Genomic DNA, 24,709 nt, shown 5'->3' with positions numbered 1-24,709 from the left:
AATGACAAACAAATCGCTGTAAGGTGTTACACCGATATTGGTTTTGTCACATATAAAATATAATTTCAATCTCAAATTAGACTAAGTGTTGTTTAAAAGGTAGCACAATGAGCTAGAAGTTGTCTATGCTAGATTTAGAAGAGTTCTAAATATTGTGACGGAATTTACAAAAGAAGGCAGAGTATGTCATTGTTTTGATAATGACAAAGGATGTTAAGTCAAGAGGTTCTTTGAGAACTTGGTGTATTTCCGACAGAGTCAGAACTTTGAAGCTATATTGTGTGTGACAATATTAGTGACATATTTCAGACCGCGGAATTAAGGTTCCACCAGAAGACCAAACATATTTAATGCCGACTCATTTGGAAATGAGTGATGCGTTGAGACGCAAATGAATTACAAAATACATACGGTTCTGAGCATGTCAGATCCGTTGACTAAAACCTCTCTCGTAAGCGAAACATGATAAAACACCAGAAGGCCAAGGTGTTATATCTTTACAAATGTAAACTAGATTATTGACTCTAGTGCAAGTGGGAGACTGAAGGAGATATGCCCTAGAGGCAATAATAAAGTGGTTATTATTTATATCTTTATGTTTATGATAAATGTTTATATATCCGTCTATAATTGTATTAACCGAAACATTAGTACATGTGTGATATATAGACAACAAAGAAGTCCCTAGTATGCCTCTTAAACTAGCTTGTTGATTAATGGATGATTAGTTTCATAATCATGAACATTGGATGTTATTAATAACAAGGTTATATCATTATATGAATGATGTAATGGACACACCCAATTAAGCGTAGCATAAGATCTCGTCATTAAGTTATTTGCTATAAGCTTTCGATACACGTTACCTAGTCCTTATGACCATGAGATCATGTAAATCACTTATACCGGAAAGGTACTTTGATTACATCAAACGCCACTCGCGTAAATGGGTGGTTATAAAGGTGGGATTAAGTATCCGGAAAGTATGAGTTGAGGCATATGGATCAACGAGTGGGATTTGTCCATCCCGATGACGGATAGATATACTCTGGGCCCTCTCGGTGGAATGTCGTCTAATGTCTTGCAAGCATATGAATAAGTTCATAAGAGACCACATACCACGGTACGAGTAAAGAGTACTTGTCAGGAGACGAGGTTGAACAAGGTATAGAGTGATACCGAAGATCAAACCTCGGACAAGTAAAATATCGCGTGACAAAGGTAATTGGTATCGTATGTGAATGGTTCATTCGATCACTAAAGTCATCGTTGAATATGTGGGAGCCATTATGGATCTCCAGATCCCGCTATTGGTTATTGGTCGGAGTGAGTACTCAACCATGTTCGCATAGTTCACGAACCGTAGGGTGACACACTTAAAGTTGGATGTTGTAAATGGTAGAACTTGAATATGGAATGGAGTTCGAATATTTGTTCGGAGTCCCGGATAAGATCCCGGACATCACGAGGAGTTCCGGAATGGTCCGGAGAATAAGATTCATATATAGGATGTCATTTTATGTGAATTAAAATGATCCGGAAGGTTCTACGGAAGGTTCTAGAAGGTTCTAGAAAAGTCCGGAAGAAATAAGGATGGAAGGTGGAGTCCCAGAGGGACTCCACCCACCTTGGCCGGCCAACCTAAGGGAGGAGGAGTCCCAAGTGGACTCCCCACCATGGTGGCCGGCCACCCCATCAAGGAAAGGGGGGAGTCCCACTCCCCCTAGGTTTGGACACTTGGAAGGTTTTGTTGGGGTCTTATTCGGACTCTTTTGACCTAAACCTTGGGGCCTCCACCTATATAAAGAGGGGGAGAGAGGGGCTGGCCGGCTACTCAAGCCACCACCATGGCCGCACCCCTCAAGGGTGCCCTAGCCGGCGCCCCTCTCCCCAAACCCTAGCGGTCTCTCTCCTCCACCACATCCCGCACGCTTAAGCGAAGCTCCGCCGGATTTCTCCACCACCACCGACACCACGCCGTCGTGCTGTCGGATTCAAGAGGAGCTACTACTTCCGCTGCCCGCTGGAACGGGGAGGTGGACGTCGTCTTCATCAACAACCGAACGTGTGACCGAGTACGGAGGTGCTGCCCGTTCGTGGCGCCGGAACCGATCGTGATCAAGATCTTCTACGCGCTTTTGCAAGCGGCAAGTGAACGTCTACCGCAGCAACAAAAGCCTCATCTTGTAGGCTTTGGAATCTCTTCAAGGGTGAGACTCGATACCCCCTCGTTGCTACCGTCTTCTAGATTGCATCTTGGCTTGGATTGCGTGTTCGCGGTAGGAAAATTTTTGTTTTCTATGCAACGTTATCCTACAGGTTGCCTCCGCCTAAATCTGTTCGATATATCGTCATTGTGTCCGCCTCAGGCGACATCCTGTTGTCACAGTCGTGGTTGCGGCCGGCGGACAGGTTCATGACATATATGGTTATCGACGACAATAGCTATGACGGCCATGCATACGGGAAGCCGGTAGCTCTGGTCAATATGCGGCCTTTCTCTCCGAAGCCGCTGGCGCCAGACGGAACAGCCAAATTGCCGTCTAATCTAACATGGGCCTGTTCACAGACGTCAAACTGCTAAGGGACATCGAGTGCTTTGCACCGTCTACGCCACAGGTAGCTCTGCAGGCGCACGGGTGTGTCACCGTCGGGTGCCACTGCCGTTTGCCACTCTATATGCGAAAGCGGATGCCGGTCGTGATGGCGGAGTTGTTAGTGTTTGCGAAAAATACGATTGCGAAGTGCCGGACCGGCGACGCGGACGTCCCGTGTATCCCGTATAAATACAAGTCATACATTGAGAAGCGGGAGTTTCGACGTCGGCGCGAGTGGTCGCTCCGCGAACAACTGCTTCATGTGAGTTCGTCACGGACGTACACTGTAGTGAAGAACATCGTAGCAGGACAACAATGTCTGAATTCAGAAACTACGTCCCGCTAAACCTGCCTTCCAAGACATTAATTCTGACAAGTAGCTCGCTCTATTCGATAGCATGCTGAAACTGGACACAGTGATCCTGGCTGCATTTTCGGCTGCTACACGAATGTAGACAAAATTTGTGAAAATTGTCAAAGATTTTATTGATTAACAGTGAATAATAAAATGTAATTTGGTGCACTTGGTAGTATTAGTTTGTGAAGTTCTTTCAACTGAACTTTTACATGACGTCGGATCATTTTCTCCTCGCTTGCATGATGGTATAAATTCGATTCCCGCTGTCCAATATCAATCATGATGCCGTGTAGCACCGCCTAACTCCCGCCAAGTCCCATCATCTAACCACGACTAAAGCGGTGGCTGTTAAGCAATGTCACGGTCATAGGTGCTAACAACGTTCGCCATTGCGTACACAACCCTAACGTGGTTGGGGCTTTACATACGAAAACTTACATGTATTTTTTTATCCATGGTAAAATATTTACCCAAAATCAATCGGTAGGTTAAACAGGTCAATCAATTTTGGGGCAAAAGCAAAGAGGAAATAAATTGAAGCGGCGAGTTGTGTTACGATGAGGTAGAGCAGAATAAACATTTTTTCAATTAACCCGGTGCAACGCACGGGCAAATTTACTAGTATAGACAATAGATAATAGACTCCTCTTTAATGCATAAGCATTCAACAACAGTTAATATTTTCATAAGAGATTGAGGATTAGCTGTCCACACTGAAACTTCCACCATGAATCATGGCTTTAGTTAGCGGCCCAATGTTCTTCTCTAACAGTATGCATACTCAAACCATTTGATTGTGAAAACCGCCCTTACTTCAGACAAAACGAACATGCATAGCAACTCACATGATATCCAACAAAGGTAAAAGAGTTAATGGCGTCCCCAGAAAACATGGTTACCGCTCAACAGGCAACTTACTAAGAAATAAGACACATAAGTACATATTCTTCACCACGATAGTTTTTAAGCTATTTTGTCCCATGAGCTATATATTGTAAAGGTAAAGAATAGAAATTTTAAAGGTAGCACTCAAGTAATGTACTTTGGAATGGCGGAGAAATACCATGTGGTAGGTAGGTATGGTGGACACAAATGGCATGGTTATTGGCTCAAGGATTTGGATGCATGAGAAGAATTCCTCTCAATACAAGGCTAGGCTAGCAAGGTTGTTTGAAGCAAACTCAAGTATAAAAGGTGCAGCAAAGCTCACATATGAACATATTGTAGCTATTATAAGACTTTATATTGTCTCCTTGTTGTTCAAACACCTTAACCAGAAAATATCTAGACTTAGAGAGAACAATCATGCAAACCAAATTTTAACATGCTCTATGTAGTTATTCATTAATGGGTACAAGGTACATGATGCAAGAGCTTAAACAAGATCTATATGAGCACAACAATTGCCAAGTATCACATTATTCAAGACATTATACCATTTACCACATGCGACATTTTCCGTTTCCAACCATATATCAATGAATGAAATAGTTCAAATTTCGCAATGAACATTAAAGATAAAGCTAAGAACATATGTGTTCATACGAAACAGCGGAGCGTAATATCTTCAATATAAACAATGCTAGGATCCTATCTTATTCAAACAAAACGAAAATAAAAACAAAAACAAACAGACGCTCCAAGTAAAGCACATAAAATGTGACGGAATAAAAATATAGTTTCACTAGAGGAACCTGATAATTGTCGATGAAGAAGGGATGCCTTGGGCATCCCCAAGCTTAGACGCTTGAGTCTTCTTAAAATATGCAGGGATGAACCACGGGGGCATCCCCAAGCTTTGACTTTTCACTCTTCTTGATCATATTGTAACATCCTCCTCTCTTGACCCTTGAAAACTTCCTCCATACCAAACTCGAAACAAACTCATTAGAGGGTCAATGCATAATTCATATATTCAGAGGTGACATAATCATTCTTAATACTTCTGAACATTGCACAAAGCTACTGAAAGTTAATGAAACAAAGAAATCCATCAAACATAGCAAAACAGGCAATGCGAAATAAAAGACAGAATCTGTCAAAACAGAACAGTCCGTAAAGACGAATTTTAAAGTGGCGCCAGACTTGCTCAGATGAAAATGCCCAAATTGAATGAAAGTTGCGTACATATCTGAGGATCATGCACGTAAATTTGCAGATTTTTCTGAGTTACCTACATAGAATTCTGCCCAGATTCGTGACAGCAAGAAATCTGTTCCTGCGCGGTAATCCAAATCTAGTATTGACTTTACTATCAAAGACTTTACTTGGCACAACAATGCAATAAAATAAAGATAAGGAGAGGTTGCTACAGTAGTAAACAACTTCCAAGACTCAAATATAAAACAAAAGTACTATAGTAAAATAAACACATGGGTTATCTCCCAAGAAGTGCTTTCTTTATAGCCATTAAGATGGGCTCAGTAATTTCAATGATGCACTCGCAAGAAATAGGAGTTGAAGCAAAAGAGAGCATCAAAAGCAAGTATGAAACAAATTTTAAGCCTAACCCACTTCCTATGAAAAGGAATCTTGTACACAAATAAATTCATGAAGCATAATGCAACAAGCATAGAAAGATAAAACAAGTGTAACTTCAAGATTTTCAGCAAAAAGAGAGGTGTTTTAGTAACATGAAAATTTCTACAACCATATTTTCCTCTCTCATAAAGATTTTCAGTAGCATCATGAACAAACTCAACAATATATCTATCAAATGAAACATTCTTATCATGAGCTATATGCATAAAATTATTACTCTCCACATAAGCATAATCAATTTTATTAGTTGTAGTGGGAGCAAATTCAACAAAGTAGCTATCATTATTATTCTCATCAAGTGTAGGAGGCATAGTATAATCATAATAAAATTTACTCTCCATAGTAGGCGGCACCAAAAGACCTCTATCATTATAATCATCATAAATAGGAGGCAAAGTATCATCAAAGAAAATTTTCTCCTCAATGCTTGAGGGACTAAAGATATCATGCTCATCAAAACCAGCTTCCCCAAGCTTAGAATTTTCCATATTATTAGCAACAATGGTGTTCAAAGCGTTCATACTAATATCATTGCTACTAGCATGCAAATAAGATTCCATAGGTTTTTTAATTTTCGCATCAAACCATCCATGTCTTAACTCAGGAAATAGAATAAAAAGCTCATTGTTATTTTCCATTATGCCTTACTAGTGTAATCACACTACTTAATATTCTCAGGAGTATTCATTTTAGCAGTAGTAAATAAAGCAAACTAAATAAAGTAAATGCAAGTAACTAAATTTTTTTATGTTTTTAATATGGAGAACAAGACAGTAAATAAATTAAAGCTAGCAACTAGTTTTTTTGTGTTTTTGTTTTAGTGCAGCAAACAAAGTAGTAAATAAAGTAAAGCAAGACAAAAACAAAGTAAAGAGATTGGAAGTGGAGACTCCCCTTGCAGAGTGTCTTGATCTCCCCGGCAACGGCGCCAGAAATTTGCTTGATGCGTGTAGTTGACACGTCCGTTGGGAACCCCAAGAGGAAGGTGTGATGCGCACAGTAGCAAGTTTCCTTCAGTAAGAAACCAAGGTTTAATCGAACCAGTAGGAGTCAAGAAGCACGTTGAAGGTTGATGGCGGAGGACTGTAGTGCGGCGCAACACCAGGGATTTCGGCGCCAACGTGGAACCTGCACAACACAATCACAGAACTTTGCCCCAACGTAACAGCGAGGTTGTCAATCTCACCGGCTTGCTGTAAACAAAGGATTAGATGTATAGTGTGGATGATGATGTTTGTTTGCGAAGAACAAGTAAAGAACAATTGCAGTAGATTGTATTTCAGATGTAAAGAATAGGACCGGGGTCCACAGTTCACTAGTGGTGTCTCTCCCATAAGATAGCAGATGTTGGGTGAACAAATTACAGTTGGGAAATTGACAAATAAAGAAGGCATAACAATGCACATACATATATCATGATGAGTACTATGAGATTTAATCAGGGCATTACGACAAAGTACATAGACCGCCATCCAGCATGCATCTATGCCTAAAAAGTCCACCTTCAGGTTATCATCCGAACCCCTCCGAGTATTAAGTTGTAAACAACGAGACAATTGCATTAAGTATGGTGCGTAATGTAATCAACACAAATATCCTTAGACAAAGCATCGATGTTTTATCCCTAGTGGCAACAGCACATCCATAACCTTAGAACTTTCACGTCACTCGTCCCAGCATTTAATGGAGGCATGAACCCACTATCGAGCATAAATACTCCCTCTTGGAGTCACAAGTATCAACTTGGCCGGAGCCTCTACTAGCAACGGAGAGCATGCAAGAACATAAATAACATATATGATAGATTGATAATCAACTTGACATAGTATTCAATATCCATCGGATCCCAACAAACACAACATGAAGGATTACAAATAAACGATCTTGATCATGATAGGCAGCTCACAAGATCGAACATGATAGCACAATGAGGAGAAGACGACCATCTAGCTACTGCTATGGACCCATAGTCCAGGGGTGAATGATACGTCTCCGACGTATCGATAATTTCTTATGTTCTATGCCATATTATTGATGATACCTACATGTTTTATGCACACTTTATGTCATATTCGTGCATTTTCTGGAACTAACCTATTAACAAGATGCCGAAGTGCCGGTTCCTGTTTTCTCGCTGTTTTTGGTTTCGAAATCCTAGTAACGAAATATTCTCGAATTGGACGAAACGAAGACCCAGGGGCCTATTTTTCCACGGAGCTTCCAAAAGACCGAAGAACATACGAAGTGGGGCCACGAGGTGGCGACACCACAAGGCGGCGCGGCCAAGGGGGGGCCCGCGCCGCCCTATGGTGTGGCCCCCTCGTCAGGCCCCCGACTCTGCCCTTCCGCCTACTTAAAGCCTCGGTCGCGAAACCCCTGAGGCGAAAAACCAAGATACGGAAAACCTTACTGAGACGCCGCCGCCGCCGATCCCATCTCGGGGGATTCGGGAGATCTCCTCCGGCACCCCGCCGGAGAGGGGATTCATCTCCCGGAGGACTCTACACCGCCATGGTCGCCTCCGGAGTGATGAGTGAGTAGTTCACCACTCGGACTATGGGTCCATAGCAGTAGCTAGATGGTTGTCTTCTCCTCATTGTGCTTCATTGTTGGATCTTGTGAGCTGCCTAACATGATCAAGATCATCTATCCGTAATTCTATATGTTGTGTTTGTCGGGATCCGATGGATAGAGAATACCATGTCATGTTAATTATCAAGTTATTACATATGTGTTGTTTATGATCTTGCATGCTCTCCGTTACTAGTAGAGGCTCTGGCCAAGTTTTTACTTTTAACTCCAAGAGGGAGTATTTATGCTCGATAGTGGGTTCATGCCTGCATTGACACCTGGGACAGTGACAGAAAGTTCTAAGGTTGTGTTGTGCTGTTGCCACTAGGGATAACACATTGGCGCTATGTCCGAGGATGTAGTTGTTGATTACATTACGCACCATACTTAATGCAATTGTCTGTTGTTAGCAACTTAATACTGGAGGGGGTTCGGATGATAACCTCGAAGGTGGACTTTTTAGGCATAGATGCAGTTGGATGGCGGTCTATGTACTTTGTCGTAATGCCCAATTAAATCTCACTATACTTATCATGTCATGTATGTGCATTGTTATGCCCTCTCTATTTGTCAATTGCCCGACTGTAATTTGTTCACCCAACATGCTTTTATCTTATGGGAGAGACACCTCTAGTGAACTGTGGACCCCGGTCCATTCTTTAATACTGAAACACAAATCAGCTGCAATACTTGTTTTTACTAATTTCTCTGCAAACAATCATCTTCCACACAATACGGTTAATCCTTTGTTACAGCAAGCCGGTGAGATTGACAACCTCACTGTTTCGTTGGGGCAAAGTACTTTGGTTGTGTTGTGCAGGTTCCACGTTGGCGCCGGAATCTCCGGTGTTGCGCCGCACTACATCCCGCCGCCATCAACCTTCAACGTGCTTCTTGACTCCTACTGGTTCGATTAAACCTTGGTTTCTTACTGAGGGAAACTTGCCGCTGTGCGCATCACACCTTCCTCTTGGGGTTCCCAACGGACGTGTCAACTACACGCATCAAGCAAATTTCTGGCGCCGTTGCCGGGGACCTGAAGAAAAGTTACTCCACAAAGATTTCTAACTCCCACGCCAACTCCGCGCCGGCCAACAAATTTCTGGCGCCGTTGCCGGGGAGATCAAGACACGCTGCAAGGGGAGTCTCCACTTCTCAATCTCTTTACTTTGTTTTTGTCTTGCTTTATTTTATTTACTACTTTTTTTGCTGCATTATATCAAAACACAAAAAAATTAGTTGCTAGCTTTACTTTATTTACTGTCTTGTTTACTATATCAAAAACACACAAAAATTAGTTTACTTGCATTTACTTTATCTAGTTTGCTTTATTTACTATTGCTAAAATGGCCAACCCTGAAAATACTAAGTTGTGTGACTTCACTAGCACAAATAACGATGATTTCCTATGCACACCTATTGCTCCACCTGCTACTACAAGCAGAATTCTTTGAAATTAAACCTGCTTTACTTAATCTTGTCATGAGAGAGCAATTTTCTGGTGTTAGTTCCGATGATGCTGCTGCCCATCTCAATAATTTTGTTGAACTATGTGAAATGCAAAAGTATAAAGATGTAGATGGTGACATTATAAAATTAAAATTGTTCCCTTTCTCATTAAGAGGAAGAGCTAAAGATTGGTTGCTATCTCTCGCCTAAGAATAGTATTGATTCATGGACTAAATGCAAGGATGCTTTTATTGGTAGATATTATCCCCCTGCTAAAATTATATCTTTGAGGAGTAGCATAATGAATTTTAAACAATTAGATAATGAACATGTTGCTCAAGCTTGGGAAAGAATGAAATCTCTCGGTTAAAAATTTCCCAACCCATGGACTGACTACTTGGATGATCATCCAAACCTTCTATGCAGGACTAAATTTTTCTTCGCGGAATTTATTGGATTCAGCTGCTGGAGGTACCTTTATGTCCATCACTCTTGGTGAAGCAACAAAGCTCCTTGATAATATGATGGTTAATTACTCTGAATGGCACACGGAAAGAGCTCCACAAGGTAAGAAGGTAAATTCCGTTGAAGAATCCTCTTCCTTGAATGATAAGGTTGATGCTATTATGTCTATGCTTGCGAATGATAGGACTAATGTTGATCCTAATAATGTTCCATTAGCTTCATTGGTTGCCCAAGAAGAACATGTTGATGTAAACTTCATTAAAAATAATAATTTCAACAACAATGCTTATCGGAACAATTCTAGTAATAACTATAGGCCATATCCTTATAATAATGGTAACGGTTATGCTAATTCTTATGGGAATTCTTACAACAATAATAGGAATACACCCCTGGACTTGAAGCCATGCTTAAAGAATTTATTAGTACACAAACTGCTTTTAACAAATCTGTTGAAGAAAAGCTCAATAAAATTGATATTCTTGTTTCTAGAGTTGATAGTCTTGCCTCTGATGTTGATCTTTTGAAATCGAAAGTTATTCCTAATAGGGATATTGAAAATAAAATTGTTACTACAGCAAATGCCATCCAAGTTAGAATTAATGAGAATATAAGATTAATGGCTGAACTGCGTGCTAGGTGGGATAGAGAAGAAAATGAAAAACTAGCTAAAAAGGAAAATGTAGCTAAAGTTTGGACTATTACCACCACTATCAATGCTAATGATTCACATGTTGCTGCACCTCCTACTATCAATGGTAAAATAATTGGTGTTGGCAATGTTTCTACTCCTAGTGCAAAGCGCGCAAAATTACTCGAAACTGCTAAAGCTGCTGAGACCGCTTGTGATAAAACTGCTGAAATTTTTTCCAACCTTGGGGATGATAATCCCATTGCTTTAGATTGTAATGATTTAGATTTTGATGATTGCCACATCTCTGAAGTTATAAAGTTCTTACAAAAACTTGCTAAGAGTCCCAATGCTAGCGCTATAAACTTGGCTTTCACAAAACATATTACAAATGCTCTCATAAAAGCTAGAGAAGAGAAACTAAAACTTGAAACTTCTATTCCTAGGAAGCTAGAGGATGGTTGGGAGCCCATCATTAAAATGAGAGTCAAGGATTTTGATTGTAATGCTTTATGTGATCTTGGTGCAAGTATTTCGTTATGCCTAAAAAAGTCTATGATATGCTTGACTTGCCACCATTGAAAAACTGTTATTTGGATGTTAATCTCGCTGATAATGCTAAAAAGAAACCTTTGGGGAAAGTTGATAATGTTCATATTATGGTTAACAATAACCTTGTCCCCGTTGATTTTGTTGTCTTGGATATTGAATGCAATGCATCTTGCCCCATTATATTGGGAAGACCTTTTCTTCGAACCGTTGGTGCTACTATTGATATGAAGGAAGGTAATATTAAATATCAATTTCCTCTCAAGAAAGGTATGGAACACTTCCCTAGAAAGAGAATGAAGGTACCTTATGATTCTATTATTAGAACAAATTATGATATCAATGCTTCATCTCTTGATGTTACTTGAGTTACACTTTCTGCGCCTAGCTGAAAGGCGTTAAAGAAAAGCGCTTATGGGAGACAACCCATGTTTTTACTACAGTATTTTTGTTTTATATTTGTGTCTTGGAAGTTGTTTACTACTGTAGCAACCTCTCCTTATCTTAGTTTTATGTTTTGTTGTGCCAAGTAAAGTCTTTGATATAAAAGTAAGTACTAGATTTGGATTACTGCGCAGTTCCAGATTTCTTTGCTGTCACGAATCTGGGTCTATCTCCCTGTAGGTAGCTCAGAAAATTAAGCCAATTTACGAGCATGATCCTCAGATATTTACGCAACTTTCATTCAATTTGAGCATTTTCGTTTGAGCAAGTCTGGTGGCCTAATAAAATCCATCTTTACGGACTGTTCTGTTTTGACAGATTCTGTCTTTTATTTCGCATTGCCTCTTTTGCTATGTTGGATGAATTTCTTTGATCCACTAATGTCCAAGTAGCTTTATGCAATGTCCAGAAGTGTTAAGAATGATTGTGTCACCTCTGAACATGTGAATTTTTATTATGCACTAACCCTCTAATGAGTTGTTTCGAGTTTGGTGTGGAGGAAGTTTTCAAGGATCAACAGAGGAGTATGATGCAATATGATCAAGGAGAGTGAAAGCTCTAAGCTTGGGGATGCCCCGGTGGTTCACCCTGCATATTATAAGAAGACTCAAGCGTCTAAGCTTGGGGATGCCCAAGGCATCCCCTTCTTCATCGACAACATTATCGGGTTCCTCCCCGAAACTATATTTTTATTCCGTCACATCTTATGCACTTTGCTTGGAGCGTCGGTTTGTTTTTGTTTTTGTTTTTGTTTGAATAAAATGGATCCTAGCATTCACTTTATGGGAGAGAGACACGCTCCGCTGTAGCATATGGACAAATATGTCCTTAGGCTCTACTCATAGTATTCATGGCGAAGTTTCATCTTCGTTAAATTGTTATATGGTTGGAATTGGAAAATGCTACATGTAGTAACTCTAAAATGTCTTGGATAATTTGATACTTGGCAATTGTTGTGCTCATGTTTAAGCTCTTGCATCATATACTTTGCACCCATTAATGAAGAAATACTTAGAGCTTGCTAATTTGGTTTGCATATTTGGTTTCTCTAGAGTCTAGATAATATCTAGTATTGAGTTTTGAACAACAAGGAAGACGGTATGGAGTCTTATAATGTTTACCATATGTCTTTTATGTGAGTTTTGTCTGTACCGTTCATCCTTGTGTTTGTTTCAAATAACCTTGCTAGCCTAAACCTTGTATCGAGAGGGAATACTTCTCATGCATCCAAAATACTTGAGCCAACCACTATGCCATTCGTGTCCACCATACCTACCTACTACATGGTATTTATCCGCCATTCCAAAGTAAATTGCTTGAGTGCTACCTTTAAAATTCCATCATTCACCTTTGCAATATATAGCTCATGGGACAAATAGCTTAAAAACTATTGTAGTATTGAATATGTACTTATGCACTTTATCTCTTATTAAGGTGCTTGTTGTGCGATAACCATGCTTCTGGGGACGCCATCGACTATTCTTTGTTGGATATCATGTGAGTTGCTATGCATGTCCGTCTTGTCCGAAGCAAGAGAGATCTACCACCTTCATGGTTGGAGCATGCATATTGTTAGAGAAGAACTTTGGGCCGCTAACTAAAGCCATGATTCATGGTGGAAGTTTCAGTTTGGACATATATCCTCAATCTCATATGAGAATAATAATTGTTGCCACATGCTTATGCATTAAAGAGGAGTCCATTATCCGTTGTCCATGTTGTCCCGGTATGGATGTCTAAGTTGAGAATAATCAAAAGCGAGAAATCCAAAATGCGAGCTTTCTCCTTAGACCTTTGTACAGGCGGCATGGAGGTACCCCATTGTGACACTTGGTCAAAACATGTGCATTGCAAAGATCCGGTAGTCCAAGTTAATTAGGACAAGGTGCGGGCACTATTAGTATACTATGCATGAGACCTTCAACTTGTAAGATATAATGTACATAACTCATATGCTTTATTACTACCGTTGACAAAATTGTTTCATGTTTTCAAAATAAAAGCTCTAGCACAAATATAGCAATCGATGCTTTCCTCTTTGAAGGACCATTCTTTTACTTTTATGTTGAGTCAGTTCACCTATCTCTCTCCACCTCAAGAAGCAAACACTTGTGTGAACTGTGCATTGATTCCTACGTACTTGCATATTGTACTTGTTATATTACTCTATGTTGACAATTATCCATGAGATATACATGTTACAAGTTGAAAGCAACCGCTGAAACTTAATCTTCCTTTGTGTTGCTTCAATACCTTTACTTTGATTTATTGCTTTATGAGTTAACTCTTATGCAAGACTTATTAATACTTGTCTTGAAGTACTATTCGTGAAAAGTCTTTGCTTTATGATTCACTTGTTTACTCATGTCATTACCATTGTTTTGATCGCTGCATCCACTACATATGTTTACAAATAGTATGATCAAGGTTATGATGGCATATCACTTCAGAAATTATCTTTGTTATCGTTTTACTCCGCTCGGGACGAGCGTAACTAAGCTTGGGGATGCTTGATACGTCTCCGACGTATCGATAATTTCTTATGTTCTATGCCATATTATTGATGATACCTACATGTTTTATGCACACTTTATGTCATATTCGTGCATTTTCCGGAACTAACCTATTAACAAGATGCCGAAGTGCCGGTTCTCGTTTTACTGCTGTTTTTGGTTTCGTAAATCCTAGTAACGAAATATTCTCGGAATTGGACGAAACGAAGACCCAGGGGCCTATTTTTCCACGGAGCTTCCAGAAGACCGAAGAACATACGAAGTGGGGCCACGAGGTGGCGACACCACAAGGCGGAGCGGCCAAGGGGGCCCGCGCCGCCCTATGGTGTGGCCCCTCGTCCGGCCCCCGACTCGCCCTTCCGCCTACTTAAAGCCTCCGTCGCGAAACCCCCGAGGCGAAAAACCAAGATACGGAAAACCTTGCCGAGACGCCGCCGCCGCCGATCCCATCTCGGGGATTCGGAGATCTCCTCCGGCACCCTGCCGGAGAGGGGATTCATCTCCCGGAGGACTCTACACCGCCATGGTCGCCTCCGGAGTGATGAGTGAGTAGTTCACCCCTGGACTATGGGTCCATAGCAGTAGCTAGATGGTTGTCTTCTCCTCATTGTGCTTCATTGTTGGATCTTGTGAGCTGCCTAACATGATCAAGATCATCTATCCGTAATTCTATATGTTGTGTTTGTCGGGATCCGATGGATAGAGAATACCATGTCATGTTAATTATCAAGTTATTACATATGTGTTGTTTATGATCTTGCATGCTCTCCGTTACTAGTAGAGGCTCGGCCAAGTTTTTACTTTTAACTCCAAGAGGGAGTATTTATGCTCGATAGTGGGTTCATGCCCGCATTGACACCGGGACGAGTGACGAGAAAGTTCTAAGGTTGTGTTGTGTCTGTTGCCACTAGGGATAAAACATTGGCGCTATGTCCAAGGATGTAGTTGTTGATTACATTACGCACCATACTTAATGCAATTGTCCGTTGTTAGCAACTTAATACTGGAGGGGGTTCGGACGATAACCTCGAAGGTGGACTTCTTAGGCATAGATGCGGTTGGATGGCGGTCTATGTACTTTGTCGTAATGCCCAATTAAATCTCACTATACTTATCATGTCATGTATGTGCATTGTTATGCCCTCTCTATTTGTCAATTGCCCGACCGTAATTTGTTCACCCAACATGCTTTTATCTTATGGGAGAGACACCTCGGTGAACTGTGGACCCCGGTCCATTCTTTAATCTCGAAACACAAATCTGCTCGCAATACTTGTTTTTACTAATTTCTCCGCAAACAATCATCTTCCACACAATACGGTTAATCCTTTGTTACAGCAAGCCGGTGAGATTGACAACCTCACTCGTTTCGTTGGGGCAAAGTACTTTGGTTGTGTTGTGCGGGTTCCACGTTGGCGCTGGAATCTCCGGTGTTGCGCCGCACTACATCCCGCCGCCATCAACCTTCAACGTGCTTCTTGACTCCTACTGGTTCGATTAAACCTTGGTTTCTTGCCGAGGGAAACTTGCCGCTGTGCGCATCACACCTTCCTCTTGGGGTTCCCAACGGACGTGTCAACTACACGCATCGGTGAACTACTCACACATCGATCCGGAGGCGATCATGGCGATGAAGAGACCTCCGGGAGATGATTCCCCTCTCCGGCGGGGTGCCGGAGGCGATCTCCTGAATCCCCCGAGATGGGATTGGCGGCGGCGGCGTCTGCGGAAGGTTTTCCGTATCGTGGCTCTCGATGCGGGGGTTTCGCGACGGAGGCTTTAAGTAGGCGGAAGGGCGGAGTCGGGAGAGTCACGGGGGCCCCACACGCTAGGGCCGCGCGGGCCCCCTCTAGGCCGCGCCGCCCTAGTGTGGCGGCGCCCCGTGGCCCCACTTCGTCTTCCCTCCGGTCTTCTGGAAGCTTCGTGAAAAAATAGGCCCCTGGGCGTTGATTTCGTCCAATTCCGAGAATATTTCCTTACTAGGATTTCGAAACCAAAAACAGCATAAAACGACAGAATCGGCTCTTCGGCATCTCGTCAATAGGTTAGTGCCAGAAAATGCATAAATATGACATATAATGTGTATAAAACATGTGAGTATCATCATAAAAGTAGCATGGAACATAAGAAATTATAGATACGTTTGGGACGTATCACTCTACTCATAAGTTCACCTGGGGAGTACACTCTACCTCTCTCTCTCTTTTTTTATTTTATTTTGTTTTTCTTAGTTTATTTCTGTCTAGTATTATTTTGCCTAGTTTACTTTTGTTTAGTTTGTTTTTGTTTTGTTTTACTTTTCTCATATACCCAAAAATCTATAAATATTTGAAAAACCGAAAAATTAAAAACTGTTGTTATGGAAGAACCCACAACCTATTTGGAGCATATAGAATTATATAATAATAGAGAATCAAGAACGGGAAAAGTTATGAGTGCTGTGATACAAAAATTGAATACAATTGCTAAAATCTTGCTTAAACGCCATGATATAAACTGTTGCTCTAAACAGGATACTAAACATCTTAAATTTCAATGTGGCTTTAGTGAGGAAGTTTTAATTAAGAACTATAATTGGAATAGCTATATTCATTTTGGGTTCGAAGAAGTAGAACAATTTGTTTTGTTTATGGGAGCTTCTGAGATAGAATCCTTCATGGCTAAAAATTATGAAACTTGTGTTGTTTGTAAGGACCTTAAAGATTATGTCTCTTCTATCCCTAATTTTTGCATAGAAAGTTACAGTGATAATCCTTATATCATTGATTATAAAGAGAGACTCATTAATGCACAAGAATGCACTCACAATTTACAGGAACCAGTGGAAGAAGAAATTGATGAACCTGAAAGCTCATTGGATGAAAAAGAAGAGGAGAGTGATGAACAAAAGGAGGAAGAATGGATTAGCTACCCATGCCAACCTTCTAATGAGAGTAACTCTTTATCTCTTACACTATTTGATTGTCCTCCATGCTTACCAAAGGAGGATGAATGTTATGTTCCTGTGGATTCTCTTGAAATATTCTCTATGAGTAAAACTTGTGAGAAATCTTATGATAATCCATGCTATTTTGATAAATCTTATGATAATGCTTTGTTTGTGCCTGATATCAAAATGCATGGTACTAAAGAGTTTTGCTTAGCAAATGTTTATGATAAATCTCTAGATGATGGTCCTATGTTACTTGATAAATTTAATTGTACTACTAATGAAAATGGGATTGGACAGTTCTTGACTTTATCTAGGAGTCCCATTCTTTTGAGATTGATCAATCATCTTGTTATATTAATGATAAAAGTGGTTTAGAAAGTTTTGATCCTATTATTTTTGAGCTTGATAAAAATTATGTGTTTATGGATCATGAAAAACATGCTTTATGTGATAGTTATATTGTTGAGTTTATCCATGAAGCTACTGAAAATTATTATCAGAGAGGAAAATATGGTTGTAGAAATTTGCATGGTACTAAAACACCTCTCTATATCGTCGAAACTTTTGAAGTTACTCTTGTTTTATCTTTCTATGCTTGTCACTTTGTTCTCCATGAATTTATTTGTGTACAAGATTCCTATGCATAGGAAGTGGGTTAGACTTCAATGTGTTTTGAATTTGCTTCTTGATGCTCCTTTTGCTTCAATTTCAATTTTCCATGTGAGCATCATTAAAATTTGCTGAGCCCATCTTAATGGCTATAAAGAAAGAACTTCTTGGAAGATAACCCATGTCTTTATTTTGCTACTGTTTTGTTGTATCTTGGAAGTTGTTACTACTGTAGCAACCTCTCCTTATCTTTATTTTATTGCATTGTTGTGCCAAGTGAAGTCTCTAATAGAAGGTTGATGCTAGATTTGGATTTCTGCGCAGAAACAGATTTCTATCTGTCACGAATTTGGGCAGGGCTATCTGTAGGTACATCAGGAAAATCTGCCAATTTACATGCGTGTTCCTCAGATATGTACGCAACTTTTATTAGTTTTAAGTTTTCTGATTTGAGCAACGGAAGTACCTCTTAAAAATTCGTCTTTACTGGTTGTTCTGTTTTGACAGATTCTGTCTCTGTTTTTTTGCATTGTCTCTTGTGGACTTTAAGTAAGGCTTTCTAGACGTGGAGAGCTGTAGCTAATGTTTTATTGAGTTCTTGCAATGTGTCACTACAGGACCAAAGTGGATTAAAGTTTTTTGAGTACTAACCCCTCTAATGAAGTTTACGAGAAGTTTGGTGTGAAGGAAGTTTTCAAGGGTCAAGAGAGGAGGATGATATATGATCAAGAAGAGTGAAAAGTCTAAGCTTGGGGATGCCCCCGTGGTTCATCCCTGCATATTTCAAGAAGACTCAAGCGTCTAAGCTTGAGGATGCCCAAGGCATCCCCTTCTTCATCAACAACTTATCAGGTCACCTCTAGTGAAACTATATTTTTATTCTTCCACATCTTATGTTCTTTACTTGGAGCGTCTGTTTGTTTTTACTTTTGTTGTGTTTGAATAAATTCGGAGCCTAGCAATCCTTGTGTGGGAGAGAGACACGCTCCACTTTTTCATATGAACACTGGTGTTCTTAGCTTTATTTTAATGTTCATGGCGGAATTGAAAACCGCTGCACTTATTGGTATTTGGTTGGAAACAGAAAATGCTTCATATTGTCTTGAATAATTTGATACTTGGCAATTGTTTTGAGCTCTCAAGTAGATCATGATTAAGCTCTTGCATCATGTAGTTTAAACCTATTAGTGGAGAACTACCGTAGATCTTGTTGAAATTGGTTTGCATGATTGGTCCCTCTAAGGTCTAGATATTTTCTGGTAAAAGTGTTTGAGTAACAAGGAAGACAGTATAGAGTCTTATAATGCTTGCAATATGTTCTTATGTAAGTTTTGTTGTACCGGTTCATACTTGTGTTTGCTTCAAACAACCTTGCTAGCCAAAGCCTTGTACTGAGAGGAAATGCTTCTCGTGCATCCAAAACCTTGAGCCAAAACCTATGCCATTTGTGTCCACCATATCTACCTACTATGTGGTATTTCCTGTCATTCCAAGCAAATACTTCATGTGCTACCTTTAAACAATTCAAAAGCTATTATCTCTTATTTGTGTCAATGTTTTATAGCTCATGAGGAAGTATGTGGTGGTTTATCTTTCGATCTTGTCATTTACTTCGGACAGACTTTCACCAATGGACTAGTGGCACATCCGCTTATCCAATAATTTTGCAAAAAGAGCTGGCAACGGGGTTCCCAGCCCCAATTAATTAACTTTCACTAATAATTCTCTTCATATGTTTTGCCCTGATTCATCAGTAAGCAACTTAATTTTGCAAATAGACACTCCTCCATGGTATGTGAATGTTGGAAGGCACCCGAGGATTCGGTCAGCCATGGCTTGTGTAAGCAAAAGGTTGGGAGGAGTGTCAACCATAAATAAAACTAAAGTACATGTGTAAACAAAAGAGAAGAGGGATGATCTACCTTGCTGGTAGAGATAACGTCCTTCATGGGAGCCGCTCTTGAAAGTCTGGTTGATAAGGTAGTTAGAGTACCCATTACCATTCGTTGACAACAACAAACACCTCTCAAAACTTTATTTGTATGCTCTCTATATGATTTCAAAACTTAAAAAGCTCTAGCACATGATTTAATCCCTGCTTCCCTCTGCGAAGGGCCTTTCTTTTACTTTTTGTTGAGTCAGTTTACCTACTTCCTTCCATCTTAGGAGCAAACACTTGTGTCAACTGTGCATTGATTCTTACATACCTACTTATTTTCATTCATCATATTACTTTGTGTTGACAATTATCCATGAGATATGTATGTTGAAAGTTGAAAGCAATTGCTGAAACTTAAATCTTCCTCTGTGTTGCTTCAATGCCTTTACTTTGAATTTATTGCTTTATGAGTTAACTCTTATGCAAGACTTTTTGATGCTTGTCTTGAAAGTACTATTCATGAAAAGTTTTGCTATATGTTATCTATTTTTTAGTAAACTATAGATCATTTCCTTGACTCACTGCATTCATCTCATATGCTTTACAATAGTATGATCAAAATTATGTAAGTAGCATGTCACTTCAGAAATTATTCCTTTTATCGTTTACCTACTCGAGGGCGAGCAGGAACTAAGCTTGGGGATGCTTGATACGTCTCCAACGTATCTATAATTTCTGATGTTCCATGCTAGTTTTATGATAATACCTACATGTTATGCTCACACTTTATGATGATTTCATGCATTTTCCGGAACTAACCTATTAACAAGATGCCGAAGTGTCGGTTCTCGTTTTCACGTTGTTTTTGGTTCCGGAAAGGCTGTTCGGGCAATATTCTCGAATTCGACGAAACGAAGACCCAACATCATAATTCACCGAGATGGACCAGGACACCGAAGGAGAGTCGGAGGGGAGGCCTGGGGACCCCAGACCATAGGCCGGCGCGGCCTGGAGGGGGGCGCGCCGCCCTATGGGGTGGGACCCCCAGGCGCCCCCTTGCGCCGCCTCTTCGGCTATAAGACCCCTCGCAACCTAAAACCTCGATACCAATTGACGAAACTCCAGAAAGAATCCAGGGGCGCCACCGCCATCGCGAAACTCCGTTTCGGGGGACAGAATCTCTGTTCCGGCACGCCGCCGGGACGGGGAAGTGCCCCCGGAAGCCATCTCCATCGACGCCACCGCCTCCATCATGCTCCGTGAGTAGTTCCCCCATGGACTACGGGTTCTAGCTATAGCTAGTTGGTACTCTCTCCCCCATGTACTTCAATACAATGATCTCATGAGCTGCCTTACATGATTGAGATTCATCTGATGTAATCGGTGTTGTGTTTGTTGGGATCCGATGGATTGTTACATTATGATTAGTATATCTATAAAGTTTGTGAAGTTATTGTTGCTGCAATCTTGTTGTGTTTAATGCTTGTCACTAGGGCCCGAGTGGCATGATCTTAGATTTAAGCTCTATACTTATTGTTTAGATTGTATCTACAAGTTGTTTGCACATGTCTATGTCCGGAACCCGAGGCCCCAGAGTGACAACGAACTGGGATAATCTGGAGGGGAAGGCTTAGATATGAGGATCACATGTTTTCACGGAGTGTTAATGCTTTGCTCCGGTGCTCTATTAAAAGGAGTACCTTAATTTTCGGTAGATTCCCTAGAGGCCCGGCTGCCACCTGACTGGTAGGACAAAAGATGTTATGCAAGTTTCTCATTGCGAGCACGTATGACTATATATGGAAAACATGCCTACATGATTAATAATCTTGATGTTCTATCTTAATGCTATTTCAATCATATCAATTGCCCAACTGTAATTTGTTCACCCAACACTTGTTATTGGAGAGTTACCACTAGTGTAGATAGCTGGGAACCCCGGTCCATCTCTCATCATCATATACTCGGTCCTATATGTCATTGGAAGTAGTATCAACTATTTTCTGGTGTCATTGCTCTCATATTACTGCTACTGCTGTTGTGTTGCTGTTACTACTGCTCTCATATTACTGCTGCTTTCACATCACCCCTGTTACTAGTGCTTTTCCAGGTGCAGCTGAATTGACAACTCAGTTGTTAAGGCTTATAAGTATTCTTTACCTCCCCTTGTGTAGAATCAATAAATTTGGGTTTTACTTCCCTCGAAGACTGTTGCGATCCCCTATACTTGTGGGTTATCAATTCCCATATGAAATTTTCCTAAGGAATCATTTGCACTAGATTTTTAGGAAATCTAACGTCCACTCATACCTCTTTTAGGATCCTCTGCTTTTCCTATAGCGGAATAAAACAAATATTGGTTCGTATAAATTTATGTTGGATTGATGTAGGCATGACATTGTAATCCTATATTATGCTTACTATTTTTAGGTTTTCCCTATCCTACTAATGAAACAAGCCTGAATAGCAATAGTTTTACTATAATGATGTTATTCAGCAACATTACTGATATTGTTCAGATACTACCACAAAACACTATCGTCACTTTTGCTGAAGTGCCCCTAATTAGCAAAATTGGTGACAATTTCCAATATTGTCAAAAAAATTGCCAGCACTTCAGCGAGAGTGCCATTAATCATCCAAAAACTGCCGACACTTCCTTAATATTCTGGTAATTACATATTATTAGAGGCATTAACGAGAAAATGCCGTTAATCACTTGAATTAACGGCGAATTTGGAAAATGTAAGAAATCTCGGCATGTGGGGTTAGTGGCGGATGCACGAAAAAATTGGAGGGTGGACACACCTCAATTTCTTTTGAGCTCCCCCAAATGTGAAATAAGTTTTATGTATAGCCAATCAATTGTCAACATAGAAGTTTAATACATTTATATGAATTGTGCACAATTACAATATAAATAGTTCAAAACATGAAAGAGGATTACATGATGAAATATAGCATGAATAGAAAATTACATCACTAGGATTTCTTTACTCTACGCTCTCACATTCTCTGGATCATATGGAAGGAAGTGAGCATCATATGAATTTGCATAGGGCTGTTGGGGTGATGGTGATGGTGGATGTAGTGTTGCATCTTGACTTTCGGTCTCACTCTCGGTATCAGATTGGACCGGACGTGCGGAATCAAGGCGTGCCAACAAAAGCCCATCGTCTTTGATTTGTTCATCATGTATCGAAGGTGTTGAAGAAGTTGCAATATTCTTTGCTTCATGTTTCTCGAGAAGTGCCGTAGTTTAGCTATTCGTCTTCATTTCTACACCATAGAAACATTCAAGAATGTAAGTGGCATATATTCATCTTGGTTTCTGCAAGTGTTGAACTACCAATTAAATCCTTACATTTTACTTTTTTATGTTTTACAGTTAGGAAATTATACACAAAAATACCAAAAGAAGTTTTTTTATTTACTATTATCAGTCTAGTGGTATCAGAAACAACCAATCCGAGCAACCAAACACGCCTTAGACCAAGAGGTAGAGACACTAGTAAAGATAGATCCTTTTAAGGCCTCCGTGACACAACGAAGGCCTTTTCCGTGTGCGGTATGGAACAACGGTGATGTCTAATAATTTGAACCATGTGCGCGCGGTCCTTTGGAAGCCCCCTGCACGGGTGCAACACACACGATAGTGCTTTCTGGACCATAACATTTACTTCCCACGTGGCTCGTTTCAAAACAAGCATCAAAGTATGCGCCCAACATCGCAAACGGACCGGTGATGGCCCAGTGTGTGTAAATCTTTTGCGTCATTTTCTTCAATGCGCCCCTCTCGTTTTGTTCCCCTAACCCAAACGATAATAAACTAATAGTCGTGTGCATAACTTTCCCGAGTAGCTTATTTGCGTCCCTCCCACGTGCCACGTACGCGTCTTTCTCGGCGGTACTACAAAAAACCCTGCGCGGCTACCCTCTAGACACACACCACCACTTCGGTAGACACACAACACTTCGACATGGTTCACATCAAGAAGAACGCTTGCCTCTCTTGTGTCTGGTAGTGTCCGCCAATGCAGCGTCACTGTGTTGAACAGGCACCCTCCGGGGGTGGAGGATGAACGACAAGCATCTCCGATCCCAGATGAGGAGAAGTCCCTCATGGGAACTAACCTCGAAGTTGGCTCCTCGTACTCCAACCATATGATATTGTCTTTTAATTTGTAAATTTATATCTGTTGAGAAGAATGTTAATGAAGGAAATTGATAGTTTTAATACCACCCGCACTTTTAAATAGAAGTATTGCAATACTGTAAAGCAAACATTTTGAGTACTAAAGACCGCCCACAATTTATGTGTAAGTATGCGATGTTACATATCACACAGGGATTCAACATTTTTTCACAAACATTGAGTATATGAAAAATCGTTTGTTAATATTTTTCACATGACATATTCCCGCAAGTTCACTGTTTTTGTTTAAATGTGAACTCAAAATCTTCGTGCCGTTTACATCCTCGCCCTTAAAATGGGTTGCTCACTCTTCGTGGCAGCAGCCTCCCCACATATGCACCATGCCTCCATACAAATCAACTCTAAGTTGCATCGACCAGGTGCCATCAAATGCCGAGGAGGAGCATTCCTCACAACATAACAGTGTTGGGGGAAGCGTCATCAACCTTACGGGATCTGACTCGGAGGAGGAGTACGCTCCAGAGGAGGAGGAGCTGGCCGGGATGCAGAAGGACTTAGAGGAACATATGGTGGTGGAGAATTCTATCGCATCGGCTCGGCGTGAGGAAGAAGCTGAACATCACGTGGTGGAGGACTTCTTCAAGACTCTCCGCAAGGACTAGCTACTTACATGGCTACACACCAAGAAAATAAGTTAAGAAGGCCGTCCGCGTAGAGGGTGTTCCACAGTTTCCCCCCGACGACCTTGTGGAGCTGTGAATGACCACGCTGGCAAGGCGCATGGCAGCCAGGGAAGCAGAAGCATCAGGCTAGCGGACATTTGTCGACGATGCTTGGCATCAGGCTCCGGGGTGTGGATGCTGTTGGTGCGGTAATAGGCGACCATCATGGAGAATGTAGAAGCTACAACACTAACTGAAGCTAGACGTCTAGCTGCAAGCTGGACAAGGGATCCAATGATCTCTGAAAGCAACTGCAAACTGATGGTTAATGATATCACTAATGGAGGAATATG

The sequence above is a fragment of the Lolium rigidum genome, chromosome 7 (assembly GCF_022539505.1).
Source record: "Lolium rigidum isolate FL_2022 chromosome 7, APGP_CSIRO_Lrig_0.1, whole genome shotgun sequence".
In the NCBI taxonomy this organism is placed as follows: Eukaryota; Viridiplantae; Streptophyta; class Magnoliopsida; order Poales; family Poaceae; genus Lolium; species Lolium rigidum.
The sequence above is the reverse complement of the archived record's forward strand: the minus strand, read 5'-3'. Positions refer to the sequence as shown.